The following is a 17270-nucleotide window of genomic DNA, read 5'->3' on the forward strand; positions in this document are numbered from 1 at the left end:
TGAGAAAGTTCTGAACATGACAGCTGGCTGCAGTTTGACAAAGGTGTACATTTTGAAATGGGAACTTTCGCCCTTTGTGTCTCTTACCACTGGAAGAAAAACTGATCAGAAAAAAAAATCACAGGATTAAAACGTCGGTGGGAGGATGAGGAGGACCTGTCCCTCAGCTGTCAGTGATAGGTGCTGCTTTGCTAAAAGCCTAATAGTTGACAGTTGCCTGGTTTGCTTAGAGGACAACTTCAGAGCTTAGAAACCAGGAAGAACCTCCAGGGGAAGTATCATGCCGGGAGGGCTCTGTGTGATGATGCAATGGGGCACAAAGGTTATCCTCTGCTCTTGGGGGTTCAAAGCCACAGAGGCAAGCATCTCTTGAGGTCCTTTCTCCCAGAACAGCCCCTGCCATTGACCCAGCCCATCAACTCGGTGTCCCTGCAGAAGTCCATAGGGGTGAAATATAGTAACACAGTCAAGGTAAAAACAACAAACTCCATCCACGAGCCTCGCTCAAAACAACCAAATTTCCTCTTCACATTGACTTCACATCCTGTCTTCACTTTTTGAAAATGTCAGAGCCACACAGAATTTAACTCCCCTGGGTTGATTTCTCCAGTCCAATTTCTCCTTGGCTATCACAGGTCACCATCACCATGAATTAAATAAATATCTATGTATGTGTGCATGTGTTTGCTATGGTTTTGAGGGTTCTGAAATTTTCTTTTTTTATTTATGGTGAAAACAGGTATGTACTCAGAATTAAGCTATCTGGACTTAGTTTAGATGATCCCATCTTGTTGGCAGCATCTAGAGCATCATAACCAGGAGCCGAGCAAACATATGCCTACTTCTCTCCTAGGCCGTATCAGGGTATTGACTTTGGCCACATCAATGTCACAGTTTCTTCACGGCCTGATTGATCTGGTGCTTGTTGGCCTTGACATCCACAGTGAACACAAGCGTGTTGTTGTCCTGTTTTCTTCATGGCTGACTCGGTGGTCAGGGGGAATTTGATGATAGCATAGTGGTCAAGTTTGGTTCTCCTGGGTGCACTCTTTCCATAATATTTTGGCTGCCTCCAGAGCCCCAGGGTCTTGGGCTGCAGGAAGGTGGGTGTCGTCCCGATCTTCTTCGTTTTGTGGCTGTGGACGTCTCTCGGCACTGCCTTCTTAGCTTTCAAGGCCTTCGCTTTGGCTTCGGCTTTGGGAGGGGCAAGAGCTTCCTTCTTCGCTTTTGGTGCCATCTTGGCGAAAAGGCGAACTTTTCTTTAAAAACAGGGCTCCATACTATATGCGTCTTATATATTTTTACTCCACATCTTTTATATCTTTTAGATATTTTCATTTTGCTCCACAGAGCACTGGATCCCTCACTGTTGTGCAGTGTGCTCTGTTCTCGTATATTTTTTGCTCACAGTAATGGACACCACGGTGCACGCTGTATTGGTGAGCTGTCTGTCCCCGGGACGGAATACTAGGCAGAAGCAGCTGAGAGAATGGAGGATTTGGGCTGGCTCGTGGTTTCGGGGAGTCTCAGTCCATCACGGCAAAGCAGACGTGACAATGCAGTGCTGCATGGTGGCAGGAATGTGAAGCAGAGGCGGGAAACAGAGAGAGCTTGGGGTGGGCTTGGAGGGTGGGCATGCATATTGGGGCCTGCTCCCAGCATCCACTTCCACCATTCACATCTCATTTCCCGAAGGCTCTACAACCTTCAACAGCGCCCTGAGCTGGAGACAGGGCCCTTAGAACCGGAACCTGTGGATTACATTTCAGATTTAAACCTTAACATATGTCATAGTTAGCTTCCATCACCAAGACGATATTCCTGGCAAGATGAAACCCTGAACTGAGGAAATGCCTCCTCATGTTGGCCTGTTGGCATGTCTACAGCACATTTTCTTAGTTGTTGACTGACTGAGGAGGGCAGGGCCGGGAAGCAGCCAGGAAGTGGTCCTTGCTTTAGGCTTTTGCCTCCAGGTCCCTTCCTTGACTTCCCTAGATGACAGGCTACTACTGTGGTGGTTTGAGGGAAAATGGCCCCCGTAGGCTCATATGTTTTGATGCTTGGTTTCCAGTTGGTGGAACAATTTGGGAAGGATCAGGAGGAGTGGCCTTGCTGGAGGAGGCGAGTCACTGGGGGAAGGCCCCTGAGGTTTCAAAAGACTCCCCCACACCCAGTATACTTCCTCTGCTTTCTGCCTTCAGATCAAGATGCAAACTCATAGCCGTTCCTACTACCACACCTGTGCTCGGCCATCATGGATTCTAAGCTTGTGAAATGGTAAGCCTAATTAAATGTTTTCTTTCACACGTTGTCTTGGTCACGGTGTTTTGTCACAGCAATAGAAAGATAACTAACGCAATTCTCTATAAACTAAGTTGCTTTTGGCTCTTTATCACAGCAATAGGAAGCAAACTAGGACACCATGCAACCTGGGTTTTCTCTGTGGAACTGTGGAGGTTGCATGGGGTTCAAACTGTTTGAACTCGAAGCCACACTGGGTGGAAATGGGTAGGAATTTTTACTTGGGGATTACCCAGATGATCTGAGTATTTGGGAATTTGGGTTAATGTCTACATGTTTTGGGATTGGGGTGGGGGTGGGGGTACTCAACTGTATCTGGAATAATCAGGCTTGCTCCACACAAAGCATGAAGAGGCTTCTCTTCCAACAACGTCTAATTTGAAGTAGGATCTTTGTGTTACCGAGGGTGTACATCTGTGAGTCTAATTAGGGGCTGACAGCTTGCTCTCCGGTGCCAAGTGCCACAGCTGAAGTGCCTGTTTGCCGTCAGTCCCTGCCAAATGCCACCGTCAGCCTTCAGATTTCTGCTACTCCGATAGGTATAAAATGCTGTCTCACAGAGCTCCAGGCTTGTGGGATTTGATTGTACTAGTGATGAGGGAAACTTGTCCATCTTTCTGCGGTTCATATCCCTCCTGAGAAGGCACCCGTTCTCCACCGGGTAATTTGAATTTCCCCTTTGATGGTGGGAGCTGTGCTACAGATTTGGGGTTGCCAGTGTCCTCCGCCAGTTTGTCATTTGTTTTTGATTTATGCTATCATATCACATGAAAGCACATGGTGAGATCTACGTAATCTTAAGTGGTTTATATTTGCATTCCTAACTTATAAAATCTACTCTGGTGGCATACGGATAACCTCCATTTTTCTTTTTTTTTCATCTTTATTAAATTGGGTATTTCTTATTTACATTTCGATTGTTATTCCCTTTCCCGGTTTCCGGGCCAACATCCCCCCTTACACCTCCCCCCCCTTCTCTATGGGTGTTCCCCTCCCCATCCTCCCCCCATTACTGCCCTCCCCCCAACCTCCATTTTTCTCACCTCATGGTTTTACATTTTCATTTCATCATATGTAGCTTTTGATCCACTTTATGGTTTGGTTATGCATAAAGTGTGAATGAGGAATCGTATTGTGATTTTTTTTTTAGTTAAATCGGTTGTAGTAACATCATTTCCTTTTGCTATTCTCTGCCCACCCCCCCACTTTGAGTTCCAATATACCCTCGTGCTTTGTGTGTGTGTCTGTGTGTGTGTGTGTGTGGTAACATTGTGTGTGTCCATCTCCCTGTCTGTGAGTACAGGCACATATATAACATACATGTAGAGGTCAGAGGATGACCTGGCTTAGCCCTGCCTAGTTCTTGCATTTTATCTCACATCACCTTTTGTTCATTAAACGTCAACCAAACCAGCTTTCTTAAGTCTAAACATCTCCAGCTAATTTCACCTTGGGACTCCTGACCTTGTAGCTTCCCCTTCCAGAATTAGTTCCATACTTATGTGTATGGCTGGTTCTTCGTGTATGCCCCTCTGCTTCCAGAGAAATGGTGTCCAGCCACTAGACAAGAGCCTTCTAACCTCCCATAATGGCCCACCTCCTCTATTTTGATCCAGTACATTTATCTTCTTAAACCTTTTCAAACTACTTTTGTATACATATGTTAGTGTGTGTGTGTGGCCACATGAGCGTAGGGGCCAGAGGTCAGCTTCAGTGGTTGTGCCTCAGGATGCTGTCCTTTTTTTTGTTTTTGTTTTTGTTTGCTGGTTTTGTTGTTGTTTCTTTTGGAAATACAACCTCTCACTTTTACCTGAAACCTTCTAGTTTGTCTGGTCACGTAAGATACAGGGATCTTGTCTCTTCCCCTGTTTCTTACTTTTTTACAAGTGCTGGGATTACGAGCACACCCCGCCATGTCTTGCTTTTTGATGTGGGCCCTCAGGTTTGCATGGCAAGCACTTTACTGACTGAGCCTCTCCCCAGACCATTGATATTTGCCCACAGTAAGACCAAACTCTACAGGACTGAGGACCATACAGTCTTATTCTTTCCATGATCTCCAGCACTTACAACAATAGCACATAGTAGGTGGTCAGTCAGTAGCTTGCTGTTAGTCAAGTGAGTAAGTGAACTTCCTTGCTCTTGACTGTTCCTTCTGTTATGTGACACATGTGTTCCCAAATAGCAAATGCTATGCAGACACCTTTGTCTTTTAACTCGACAGCAGTGGGCACACCACAAAAAAATTCATACTCTGAACACCCAGGACCTAAGGGGTTAACACAGTGAAAGTCATGTGCCCTACTCTAACCCAGGTCTACTCCTGAGAGATAGCTGTCAACAGTTTCTTTGTTGGAAACTCTTTGTTTTTTTGGATTTTATTTTTAGTATGTATCCAACATTCCACCTCCATGTATGTCTGCAGGCCAGAGGAGGGCACCAGATCTCATGACAGATGGTTGTGAGCCACCATGTGGTTGCTGGGAATTGAACTCAGGACCTCTGGAAGAGCAGACAGTGCTCTTAACCACTGAGCCATCTCTCCAGCCCTGTTGGAAACTTTTAAAAAAATCATTTAAAAAGAGATTTTAATGAATATACAAAGCATAGATAGCATTCTACGAGGCATTTCCATACATTCTTATTTTCCTGTTCTCACTCCTCTTTCTCAAGTCCCACTAGCACATTCTGTTCCTGGAATTGCCATCCCTCCCTCTCTTCTTCTCCTTCCTTCCCTCCCTTCTTCCCTTTCATTTTCTCTTCACTTAATTTCTTTCAAAATTATTTTTGATGTACACACATGCACCATGTACATGCAGTGCCCATGAAGGCCAGTAGAGGGCACCAGAAGCTCTGGGTGGCCCGAGCCATCCTGTGGACGGTGGAAACAGAGCCTAAGGTCTCTGCAAGTGCTCTTAACCACTGAGCTGTTCTCCCTGCCCTGCCCCTTCCATGTTCATGCCACGTGTTCGGTTAGCCTCTCCATCCCCCTTCCTTAAAGCCTCCCCTGCCCCCCACCCCAACTCGGATGGTCCCCTTATCTAGTTTCATGATCTCTATCTGCATTCACCAAGTATACATAAAATCACAAATCATAATTTGTGTATGAAAGAAAACATGTCTGCTGGGTTACCTCAGTCAAAATGATTTTTAAGTTCCGTCCAGCTTTCATTGCTGAATATGTTTTATCCCTTTATAAACATCTGTATGTCCATCTGACATCTGCCTCTCTATCCACTGCAGATTAGACGATACGGAAGATCCAATATAATAAGCCTGATTCTTACAGAAAAGTATTAGTTTTTTTCCTGGACCTCGCCACTGTCCCCCTTCATCTGGCCTTTACCTTTTCCTCACCTGTGACAAAGGTAACAACAAATACAGTGTTGCAGACACAATGGCTGAGCTGTTAGAGCATTGCTGGATCTGAGGAGGGGACAGAAGAACCCCAATTTGTGTTAAGTTGGTCAGAAGGCCAAGGGGGCTTGTGGTTGGTGTCTAGGGGGACTGATCCCTTGGCCTGCAAGTTCCGACCAGCAGCAGAGTCAGTGTTAGGGAAGAGCTGAGTCTGACTGTGTGAGAGACACCTCCTGGTATTCAGAGAGCTGGAGATCTGACTGCTGTGGCAAATGTATGCATTGGATATTAGAACTGTGATTCAGTTTTGCTAAAAATTAATTCAAACAGGTCATTCTAGAAGTCCAGTCTCCCTCTATGATTTTAGACAAATTGTAACATTTCATCATCATCATCATCATCATCATCATCATCATCATCTTCTTCTTCTTCTTCTTCTTCTTCTTCTTCTTCTTCTTCTTCTTCTTCTTCTTCTTCTTCTTCTTCTTCTTCTTCTTGGAATTGGGTAATGGCTAATTTTTCTTCTACACTTTTTAATTTTTCCAAGATTAACACCCCTCTCTCTGCTTTTTCAATGAGAAAGGAAAAAAACCCAAATATTTTAAAGGGTAACATTTCCCATGGGTTCTATCTAGTAGGAGAAAGGCTTCAGAGGCATTTCTGCGCCTTGACTCATGGCTGTAGGCCCATACCCCTCCGGAGCAATTTTAGAAAGGAAGGGCTTATACATCCCGGAAGTCATCATGGCGGAAGCCTGGTCATTGTCACTCTGCATCTGGACTCAGGAAGCAGAGGGCAATGGACACGGGTACTCGGCTAACTTCCTCTTTTTACTCACTTTGGGACTTCAGCCTGTAGAATGGAGTTCCCCACAGTTAGGGTGAGTCCTCTCACCTCAACCCAACCTAGACACCACCACCACCACTGTGATGCCTAGAGAGTTATCTGCTGGCTGATTCTAGAGGCAATCAAGTGGGCAATCAAGATCAAGGGCTGGACAGGGAAGAGAGGAGACATAGGGCATGAACTGCCCAACAGTCCAGGGCCAAATGAAGACTGTTCTAGATTCCTGGGTATGTGCAGTTACCACAGCATCCTGCTTATTACCCCAACTTCTCCTGATGCTCCATCTCATTCCCACCCTCCCCTGTCCTACTTTATCCTGCCCTCCTATCTGCAGCTAGTGTTGGTTCAGCCAAATGATTTAGACCGTTTTTCTCCCAATTTTCACTGGAACATTGCCAAGGACTCTGGGTCCCATGATTCATTTCAACTGGGTTCTTGCTTTGCTCCTTGTCGCTTTGAGAACTTATTTCAAGACATGGTCCTCTCTGGCTAGCATCTGTCCTTGCTCAATAAACCCTTTTATTACCCCATTGTTCTTAGGAGTTTGAGTTTAACAAGATTTCCATAAGCTGAGACGATGCCTCTATGTTCTTTGCGCACGTGTGTGTGTGTGTGTGTGTGTGTGTGTGTGTGTGTGTGTGTGTGTGTATGTCTGGGTTTGGGTTCACAATGTACCTAAGGATGACCTTGAACTTTTGATTCCCTCCTTCTCCGTTTCCCAAAGGCTGGGGTGACAGGCATGTACCACCACAGCTGTTTTCTGTGCTGCTGGATCAAACCAAGGGCTTCATGCATGCTGGGCAGAAGCCCTGTCAACTGAGCTCCATCCCCAGCCCCTGACTGCTTCTGTTCTTGGCTTAGTTTACTACTCTCCACAAACAACAACATCTCTACACACGCTTTTCTGTTTTAATGGGAAAAAATTGGATCTGTGACTCCAAACACTATGGTTAACAGCCCAAGGATCAGTTTTCAAGTAAAATCACCTATCACGTGGAGAAATTAAGCAGTTCTTAAATATTTAATCATACCCTGCAGTTTTTTAGACTCCTGGGCTCCAAAATTATTGACAGAGTAATTTCTAAGCCATAATTAACAAAAACAGGCAATCTTCCAAAAAGTCTCGCGAAGCTAAAGTAACCTCCTGAGAGATTCACTGCATAGCCAGCAGGAGGCTCACACACAGCACACCCAATAAACAAGAACAGGCAGAAAAGTTGGAGCTGCCCTGAGCTGGTGTTGCTGCTGCAAATGGCTCTAGGAAGATAGGGCTGTGTTTGGAAGACTAGAACATTGTATTAGTCAGGAGTCTCTCTAGAGTCACAGAACTTATGGAATGTCTCTGTATATTAAAGGAAATCATTGGAATGATTTATAGCCTGCAGTCCAACTAACCCAACAATGAGCAACTGTGAATGGGAAGTCCAAGATTCAAGTAGTTACTTAGTCCCACAAGAATAAGTATTTCAGCCAGTCTTCTGTATAAGCTGAAATCCTGAAAAAGTAGGTTCCAACATATGTGCTGGCTGGTAAATGCAAGCAGGTAAAGAAGAGAGAGGAGGAGGAGGAGGGGGTGGAGGAGGAGGAGGAGGAGGGGGAGGGGGAGGGGGAGGGGGGGAAGAAGAAGAAGAAGAAGAAGAAGAAGGAGAAGGAGAAGAAGAAGAAGAAGAAGAAGAAGAAGAAGAAGAAGAAGAAGAAGAAGAAGAAGAAGAAGAAGAAGAAGAAGAAGAAGCAGCAGCAGCAGCAGCAGCTGCTGCCCTTCTTCCATTGTCCTTACGTAGGCCTCCAGCAGAAGGTATTGCCCAGACTGAAGGTGTGTACTACCATGCCTGGATCTAAGCTGTGTTTGGAACTTGCTCTGTCCCAGACTGGCCTTGAACTCAGAGATCTGCTTGCTTCTCTCTCCTAGGATTAAGGATGTGTATCACCACCTTGCATGGGCCTAAGCTTTTCATAGCTACTATGCCTCAAGATCCAGATCAAAAGCCTGTGTCTTCCAGCCTAGAGATCTGGATCACAGGCGTGCCCTCCATTCCAGAAATAGTCAAGTTGACAACTGGGAATAGTCATCACAGACATTTCCAGAACCTACTAAAGGTCTGGAGAATTATGGGAGGGGAATAAAGAGGTCTTTTCAAGTAGAGTTCCTCTTACAAGTCTATAAACATTGTTTTCTGACCTTCAGAGTAGCCTAGTCACTACTCTTAGGGCTGACAAAGGATGTATGCACCCTACCCAACACTCCATTTCATCTCTTGGCAAAGTCTCACCAAAAACTGCTTCGTTACCTATAATCTACCTGTTCTTTTTCTTCACCGTCCTCCCAGCCTTAGGAACACTCCTCCTATGATATATCCCTATACTGGCTCACAGCCCTTAATCAATGATGTCATCACCCAAGTACAAGCACGAGTGTCTTTCCTTATACTGTGCCATTAGCCTGTGTGTGTGTGTGTGTGTGTGTGTGTGTGTGTGTGTGTGTGTATACATGCCTGTGCATGCATGCAGAGGTCAGAGGTCATTGCCAAATGTTGTCCTTATTGTTCTTCACCTTAGTTTTTAAAGACAGGATCCCTCAGTGAACCTAGAGCTTACTGATTCATCTAGACTGGCTATTTAGCAAGCCACAGGCATCCTCCTGTCTCCGCCTCCCTAGTTCTGGGATTACAGGCACACACTGCCATGTCTGCCCTTTTACACAGTGCTAGGAATCCTGACTCAGGTCCACACTCTGGTGTGGCAAGCCCTTCAGAAGTACAGCCATCCCCCCAGCCCTGGCTTTCTTACTTGACTCAAGCAGCTCTTTCTTCACATGATAGTTGCATTAATAGACCTACTCCTCTCTCTCCTGCTTTAAGCCTTCAGTGACTTCTCACTTGACTGTATCCTGAATTTTAGCTCCATCTCGGTTTCCATCGGCAGCTTCATCATTCATTCATCTATTCCCTTTGCTTTGGTCACCCCCTAGCACCGACCTCCTTGTCTGCCCCTTCTTACCACAGTGTCTTTTGCACTTACAGTGCCCTCTTCTCAGGCAACCGTTTCTCTGCATCTTTCCTTAGTGATCTCATCCCACCATTCCAATTCAACTCAATAGGGGGAAGATGGTGCTTGTCTCATTCACGGGGACACCCCCTTCCCAGGAGAAGATGTGCAGTAGATGCCGAGTGGCCACTTCTCAAATGAATGCATGTATTGCTTTAGGCTAAATCTGGAACCAACATCACGGTGTTTCTTCTTCATTCAGAGTCACAGTTTGCTGTCTTGGAGGCAAGTTGCTCATTCTCAGGAGAAACACAGCTCACTCTATGACTGTCCTATCACCCAGCACCAGTCAGATTCTCTAATATGGAACTCATTCTCAAAAAGCATCAGAGTCTAATGAATTTAAACCTCAGTGACAAGTTAAGATGATTCTCTCAATGCTACTTGATGTGAAGGGGCAACGGTGCGGGCTGTCGCTGCTGAAGGTGAAGACGTGGAGCCTGAGTCAGTTGAACAGTATATGGCAGGGACAGATGGGGCTTTAGCTTCTCAAGTGTTGAGGAAACTTGTTTAGACCTCTGCGTTCTTGCCAAGCATTCGGTGTGAGGGGGATTCAGTTACAGCCTAAATAAGGGGATCAATTCTTTGAATTATTAGCCTCAAGTCAAGATAATTCCCCTCTATCTCTCAGAGTGAAATAGTACTGGTAAAAGCAATTTCCTGTGTAATATCATGACTTATAAATCTCTTTGTGGGCATCCATTGCTTCTGTGTCATTGGTCAAATGTCAGTATCATATCTTTTGTTTATTTGTTTGTTTATTTATTTATTTATTTATTATACTTGGGATTGAACCCTAGGAATCATGTATCCTAGGTAAGTGCTCTACCGCTGAGCTGTCCTTGTCCCCAGTCCTGTATTTGTGTCATATTTGTGGCTACAGGCCCCAAGACCATCTAATGTAATAGTTCACAACTCTTCTAATACTTTGACCTTTTAATACAGTTCCTCATGTTGTGGTGACCACAACCATAAAATTATTTTCATGGTTATCTCAAAGCTGTAATTTTGCTACTGTTATGAGTTGTAATGTAAATATCCGTGTTTCCCAATGGTCTTAGGCAGCCCCTGGGAAAGGGTTGTTCAACCCCCAAAGGGCTCGCAACCCACAGGTTGAGAAATGCTGCTCTACTGAATAAGTACCAGAATCTTGACTGAGAGTCAGGGTCTTAGAAGGCCAGCTTCCAGGGATGCTACTGAATCATTAAGGAAGACATTGCCAAGAGCATTAAAAGGGATCAAATTTGTGAGCTGGTGAGATGGCTCAGTTGTGAGCTGGTGAGATGGCTCAGGGGCTAATGACATCTGTTACCAAGACTGATAATCTGAGTCTAACTGGGACTACATAGTGGAGAGAAAGAACTGACTCCTCCTGCGTGTTGTCCTCTGACCTTCACATGCACATAGTATCAACATTCCCACCCCATTCAAAAAAATAAAGGTAAAGAAAAAGGAAAACTCAAATTTGAGCCAGAGAGATGGTTCGGTAAAGTGACCCGTTGACCTGACTGATTCATGAAACTGTCTTTTGACCTCAACATGCATGTCATGGTTGCTCTAGCATATATACATAATTACAAATTATTTTTAAAATCAACTTTATTTCAGTATAATATGTAATAAAGTGGACACAAGTGTGAGCTCCAACAGATATTGACAAATAAACATCATAATCTTGTACCCAAGTAGGGCAAGTGGGCAGTGCCACCAGACAGAAGAACTGGAAAGGCTGGGTGAGCTGAGATTCAGGGAATCTTAGAGAATTGAGATTAGCAGGAATGGAGCCACTCCCTACCCATTTCTGCATGTGCTCTGGAACATGTAACCATGACACCCCACTGAGAGGACCATGGGCAGTCAGTCATGTAAGGAAACACCTGGAGTCCTTCCTCATGCAAATAGAGCATCACTAACATCTCAAACTGAGCCAATAGGAAACACCTACTCCTAAATCCTACCCTGCCCCTCAATGTTTGTATAGTCTCCACCTGGAATATGTACACATGACACAAAGTGCACCAGCTATTTCACTGGGATCGCCAGAGAGTCGCTGTTTTTATTGAGCTGCAACACTTGGGGAAGAGTTCTCTCATCTCAAGCATTCACTGCTGACCTTGGACCCATCTGGCTGGCCAGGTTCATGTGTCCACCACCAATGCTAGCTCCTTCGCAGCGTCTGTTGTCGCCACTGCCATAGTAGCTGATGAGAGACCCAGGATGTCCGTTACCTGTTCGGAGCAGGCTGCCCAAACCCTCTCGGTTCTCTTCTAAGAGTTATAACATTCCCAGCATTCCCAGCCGGACTAGAGCCTGGCGGAACCTCCTCATCCCAGCTCTGTTTTGCTTTCCAGGTAGGCACTAGACACTAGTAGTGGTGGTCTACTACTGCAATGGAGACACACAACGTCTCGAACCCCTGAAAGTTTCCTTCATACCCCTTTGTACTCAGGCATCCTCTTCCCTACCTCCTGCCTCCTTGTGCAATTGGTGATGTACTTTCTCTTACTGTATTTTCATGAACTATGTCTAGAACCACGCAAATGGAGTCACACGGTATCATTTCTTTTGTGGGTTGGGCTTCTTTTGATCAGTATAATTTGACTGATTAAGTTGGTTAATTTTGACAAAGCCTTACTCAGTAGCCCAGGCTGGCCTGGCGCTCTAGCTTCCAAAAGGCTGGGTTGACAGGGTCACACCTCAATGCCATCTTGTTTCTTACTTCTTAAAGGGCATAATATTTGTTCTTTTGTGGGCCCAGTACGATACTTTGAGACACATATACAACTTGTGGTAGGGGCATCTGTGTAATGATCATTTTCATAAAGTATGCTAGTGTCGTTTCTATGTTGGGAAGGTTAAGATGTACAGCCCAGCACAATCACTGTCGCACAGCTTCTACATGGCATTGAGTATTGTAAACAATCCACACATGGTTTAAAGTAAGCATGAAGATGAATAAATATTTTGCCATTTGATGTGAGGAATGTAACACCTACAGATTCAATATCCATAGGGGTCCTAGAACCACTCCCACCCCCACCCCATGAGAACCAAAGTGTAATAAATGCACTCATACAGGCAAGAGACCGTGGAGGGCTGGATTTACAGGAAGGGCTAGGGTTGAGTTAGGAAAAGAAGGGAAAGTCTCTGCTTTCTTCACTTCCAATTACTCTCTCTCTTCCCTACACTTCATTTTATAGACCAAGGGCTCAATTATTCATACAATCTTTTTATATCCAGCCTCATAAAATTGTAAGGTGAATCATTACAAAATTAATATTCAACAGGCTTTATATAACTGCTTAATGCGGTGCATAACTCAGACTTTTATCACACCAAAGCCTCTCAAGATCTATAAATGCAGCCAAATTACTAAGATGGTTCTTTCCTTCTAAGACCCCCTCTGGCACCTCCACCTAACAGGATCACTAAATTTAGAACTAACATGACCAGGAAAGTTAGCTCGCCAGAGGGGAGGCTCTTGTGACATTAGCCAAAACTGCGTTCTAATGAGCCTGTTTGGAGAAGCTTGGGGACCCAGTAAGAAGAAGAGAATTCACACAGAAAACACTGCAGATTTTCAAATCACATACCCAGTGAGTTTTTTATTTTTAAATCATCATAACAACTCTCCCCTCCCCAGGAGAAAGAAAAGACAACAGAGTTCATTTATAAAGAAGCCTAGACCCTCAGTCATATGAATGTGGACGTTTGGCCCAGAAGGAACTGGAGATATCCGGTCCTTCAGTCCAATGGTCCTGTTTTGCAGAAAGAGAAACCGAGTCACAGCAAAGTGAAATCCAGACAATCAATTCAGAGGATTCAGGCCTGCCTCCAACCCGGACTCTCAGCCACTAGAGACCTGCTCTCCTTGGCTTTCCTATTAGTTTTCACTGTTACTGGTACAGTGTAGAAACTTTTGAAAAAAAAATCAGATGAATACAAACAAAATACTGCTGACCATTTTCCAGTCCCAACTCTGAGATAAATACTCAAAGGCTTCCCAGGGATCTGGAGGAGGAAACTGGGAAGCTGAGAGGGTGATTTCTGTGTCACATGTTTATCAACACCACTTACTCTCTAATGCGTAATAATGTGGAGACCCCAGGAATCACTTGACCCTCTCCAGCCTTGGCTCCCTCGTCAATACTATGGAGCAGGTAGGTTTGGCCACTCCTTGATTCTGCACTGCTTTGAGAATGAACTAGCTGAGGGCTTATTAACTGTGACACATAGTGACCACCCAGCATGCAAGCACTGGGTGAGCAGCCACAGTGGGTGTATTGCTCTGGACACTTCTCAATGTGTACATGTTCTTTGGGTTTTATTTTTTTGATTTCATTTCGTTTTGCTTTTGTTTTTGTTTGGTTAATGGCAATACATGCTACTTATATGTCCAAGTCAAGAAATTTGTCTTGTGAAAGTATGTATTCAGAGTCTCTTAAAAGAAACAGCAACTATTATATACCCTTGCATAATACAAAATAATAATTAAGTATATATAAAAATCTTCCCCACAAACCAACTTTCAGTGGATACATAATAAAGAATGAACTGGAATTTTGGGGGGATGATACAAAAACAAAATCAGTTCATCACCACCACAGGGTAGTATAAATGAGAACGCACTATAAGTATTCAAATTCATGCATTTGAAAGCTTGGTTCCCAGTTGGTAGAACTGTTTGGGAAGGATTAAGAGGTATGATGTTGTTTGAGGGGTTGTCTCACTGGGGTTGCCGGTTTGCTCTCCCTCAACCTGCTGCCAGTGGATTAGATAGTGTGAGCTCTCGGCTACTGTTCCAGTACCAGGTCTGCCTACCCCCATTTCCCATCATGATGGTCATGAATTCACCCTCTGAAACTGTAAGCCCAATATGCTCTTTCTTTAAGTTGTCTGGGGCATGATGTCTTAGCACAGCAACAGAAAAGTAGCTAAGACAACCCTTTCTTTGCTTTTCCTCCAGGGCTCTTTGTCCTCCTGGCACTAAACACTAACATGCCCTTATTCTGGAGAATAATCTGCCAAGTCATGCTGGAATTGGTAGATCTGTATGAAACCAAGCATCCCTGCTGCCTGGGTACCACAGCAGGCAGGGCTTGGAAGGTAACACTTTCCTTTTGAGCAGGGAGTAAAAACAATGCAGCACTTCACCGCTACACTGTACCTAGATCCTGCTCCACCCATTATTGTATTAAAACAAACAAACAAACAAGCAAACAAGTCCAAAATTGCTAGGTGCTGGGGATGTGCCTAAGTTGGTAAAGTTCTCACTGCCTAGGCCTGAAGAACACAGTTCAGACCCCTACCACTCATGTGCTTGGCAGAGGTCACATACTGTGACTTCAGTACTGGGGTCGTGGAAAATGGAGGAGCCCTGGGACTTGCTGGCCAGCTAATCTTTGGACATAATCTAAAATTCTGAGATGTTAGCTGCCTACATTGCTGTTGAGATTTGAGCTTCTGTGGGCTAGTGGGGAGAATGGCTTTCCTAGCAGAAAAGGTCACAGGACTAGTCTCAGTCAGTCAGTCAGTCAGTCAGTCAGTCAGTCTGTCTCCATTTATTTACTTACTTAGGTTTTTTTTTTTTTTTTTTTTTTTGAGGTACTGGGGATTGTTTCTTATCTTCTAGAGATGTGCTCTAACACTGAGTTAACCCCCAGCTCATCTAATTTCTGTGTACATATGTGTGAAGTATATTCCTGTGTGCATATTGTGTGTGTGTGTGTGTGTGTGTGTGTGTGAAGGTCAGAGGTCTTTATCTTGTTTGTTGTTGTTGATTTGTTTTGTTTTGTTTTTGTGACAGACTCTATTACTGAATCTACCGCTCTCCAATTTGGAAAATTAGCCTGTGCCCCACCTTCACTGAAACTCTGACCCCCTTGTACGACCACAGAGAGAGCTTCTTCCAGGGCTGCTGCCGTCTCAGTGTTAACCTATGATGTCACTGTGGCCAGGATGGTGATTTCCATGGGAAGCAAGAAAGGAAGATTTTGGAAAATAAAAACTATACTAGTCTACTCTCTGCTTTCCCTACCCCAAAGAGATAAATGGCAAGCGATTGCTACCTCTGTTCCTGAGACTCCAGAAAGAACTACTGCCTTGACAATAATCAGGCATCGATGGCTGATAGCCACAGGAAGCGCCATGAGAAGGCTAATAGAAATGTACCCTGGATCGGTAGGATAGTAAACTAATTGATGAGTGTATGAGTTATCTTCCCTGTTGCTATGATACGATATTCTGACTAACACAACTTAAGGGAGAGAGGTTTAATTCCAGTTTACAGTTTAAATAGGCTGAGAAGGCTTAGAGGCAGGAGCAGGAGGCCAGATGAGGAGGAGACTATAAGATCTCAAGACCTGTCCTGTAACCTACTTCTTTTTATCAAAGCTTTACTACTCAAAGGTTCCACAGCCTTCCCCAAGAGATAGCCGGCAGGGAGCCAACTCATTTGCCTATGTGGACAGTTCACAGGTAAACCACACGATAAGGAATATCTGTACACGCCATGTGCTGTCCTCCTTGACCTACTAAAGTTCACAGCAATGAGGGATCGTGTCTTGCCCAAGACTCCAGAGACAGTACAGCATGTGGCAAACATGGAGTTGCTAACCATTCTTTACTGGTTGCAGCTTAGCATTCCTCTCTGCACGCCTGGCTGTCTTTTCTTCTTTGGTGGGCTGGATGGTTTCCTGTCTTGTAAGCATTAGGTGGTCCTGGCATGCTTCAACCTATTCAGATCCCTTCTGTAATGAATAAATTATGGCAAGATAATTAAAAAAAAACCTTGGCTTTGTAGGGAAGCTCTGCCAACAGCCAGCACACAGCTGTTTTAAGGATATGTGTCCTCTTTTGACAAAAGGCAGGTTGCCTGCTTGGTCATGATGGTTTAAGGAACGACAGCATGCTAAACTGGGACAAACAGGGAAGCAGGGGTTTTCTCCCTAGACTCCTGCAAAGTGGATTTCTTTGTATAGTAGAGCTCCAAATAAATAGAATACAAAATGAATGTTCATAAGATCACGGTTGTTGAGGAATGGCTTTCAAGCGTTGTTGTAATTTGTTCTAATCCTCTGCAGGAAAATAGAATTCGGCATGAATTTTTATAATGATAGTGGCGGTCTGATCATTTACTTCTTCACATGCTGACAGCCATTGCTAAGTGCTGGCAAAATGCAAATGTGTGAGGCCTGGGGATGACAAAAGAGATCAGGAGAGAAATAATATCGCTTCTCACATGAGGTCTATTGGGAAAGATTGACTATTAAGCATTGTAATAAGCGTGCACACACCAATAAAGAGGGCAGTATTTAGAGAGCAACTGGGTGGGGGCGAAGGATCCACAACTGGATTAGAGCATAAGGAGAAAGTCCCCATGACTGGAGGCCAAGCAAGACTGTGCAATTCTATTTCCTGCCACTTGCCTGGTGGGTGACCTTGAACAAGACCCTTGAACTTTCTATCGCAATTTCCTTATCTGTGAGGTAGAGCTAATAATGCCTGCTCTGTTGTCAAGAGGTGGGGTACAGTCTCAGCTCTCAGGCAAGTCCGACACAAAGTAGGGCTCAGCGTGTATTTGTTGACAGAGAGAATCATTATCAAACACATACTGCATCTCTAATACAGAAGGGGTCACTTGGGAAGATAGTGATGGAATGGGAGTGAGGAAATATCAGTCTTGCTTTATGCCCAGAGAATTTAAAAAAGCAAGATGCCAA

General features: G+C 44.5%; 1 protein-coding gene, 1 long non-coding RNA gene and 1 pseudogene across 3 annotated transcripts in view; 1 reads left to right on the forward strand and 2 right to left on the reverse strand.

Moving 5' to 3' along the window:
* LOC147994991 (uncharacterized) overlaps positions 1-16664 on the forward strand; it is a 49343-nt gene extending 32679 nt beyond the window's left edge. For both annotated transcript variants that reach the window (XR_015686919.1, XR_015686918.1), the window contains 2 exons: positions 2202-2277; positions 15356-16664. This is a non-coding gene — a long non-coding RNA (uncharacterized LOC147994991). The remainder of the gene's footprint in view (positions 1-2201; positions 2278-15355) is intronic.
* Positions 1-17270, reverse strand: part of Frmd4b (FERM domain containing 4B) — a 326883-nt gene that overhangs the window by 238004 nt on the left and 71609 nt on the right. The gene's annotated exons all lie outside the window — the stretch shown is intronic.
* On the reverse strand, positions 739-1293 carry LOC147994992 (large ribosomal subunit protein uL23 pseudogene; annotated as a pseudogene).

The sequence above is a fragment of the Rattus norvegicus genome, chromosome 4 (genome assembly GCF_021556685.1).
Source record: "Rattus norvegicus strain SHRSP/BbbUtx chromosome 4, alternate assembly SHRSP_T2T, whole genome shotgun sequence".
NCBI classification, from domain to species: domain Eukaryota; kingdom Metazoa; phylum Chordata; class Mammalia; order Rodentia; family Muridae; genus Rattus; species Rattus norvegicus.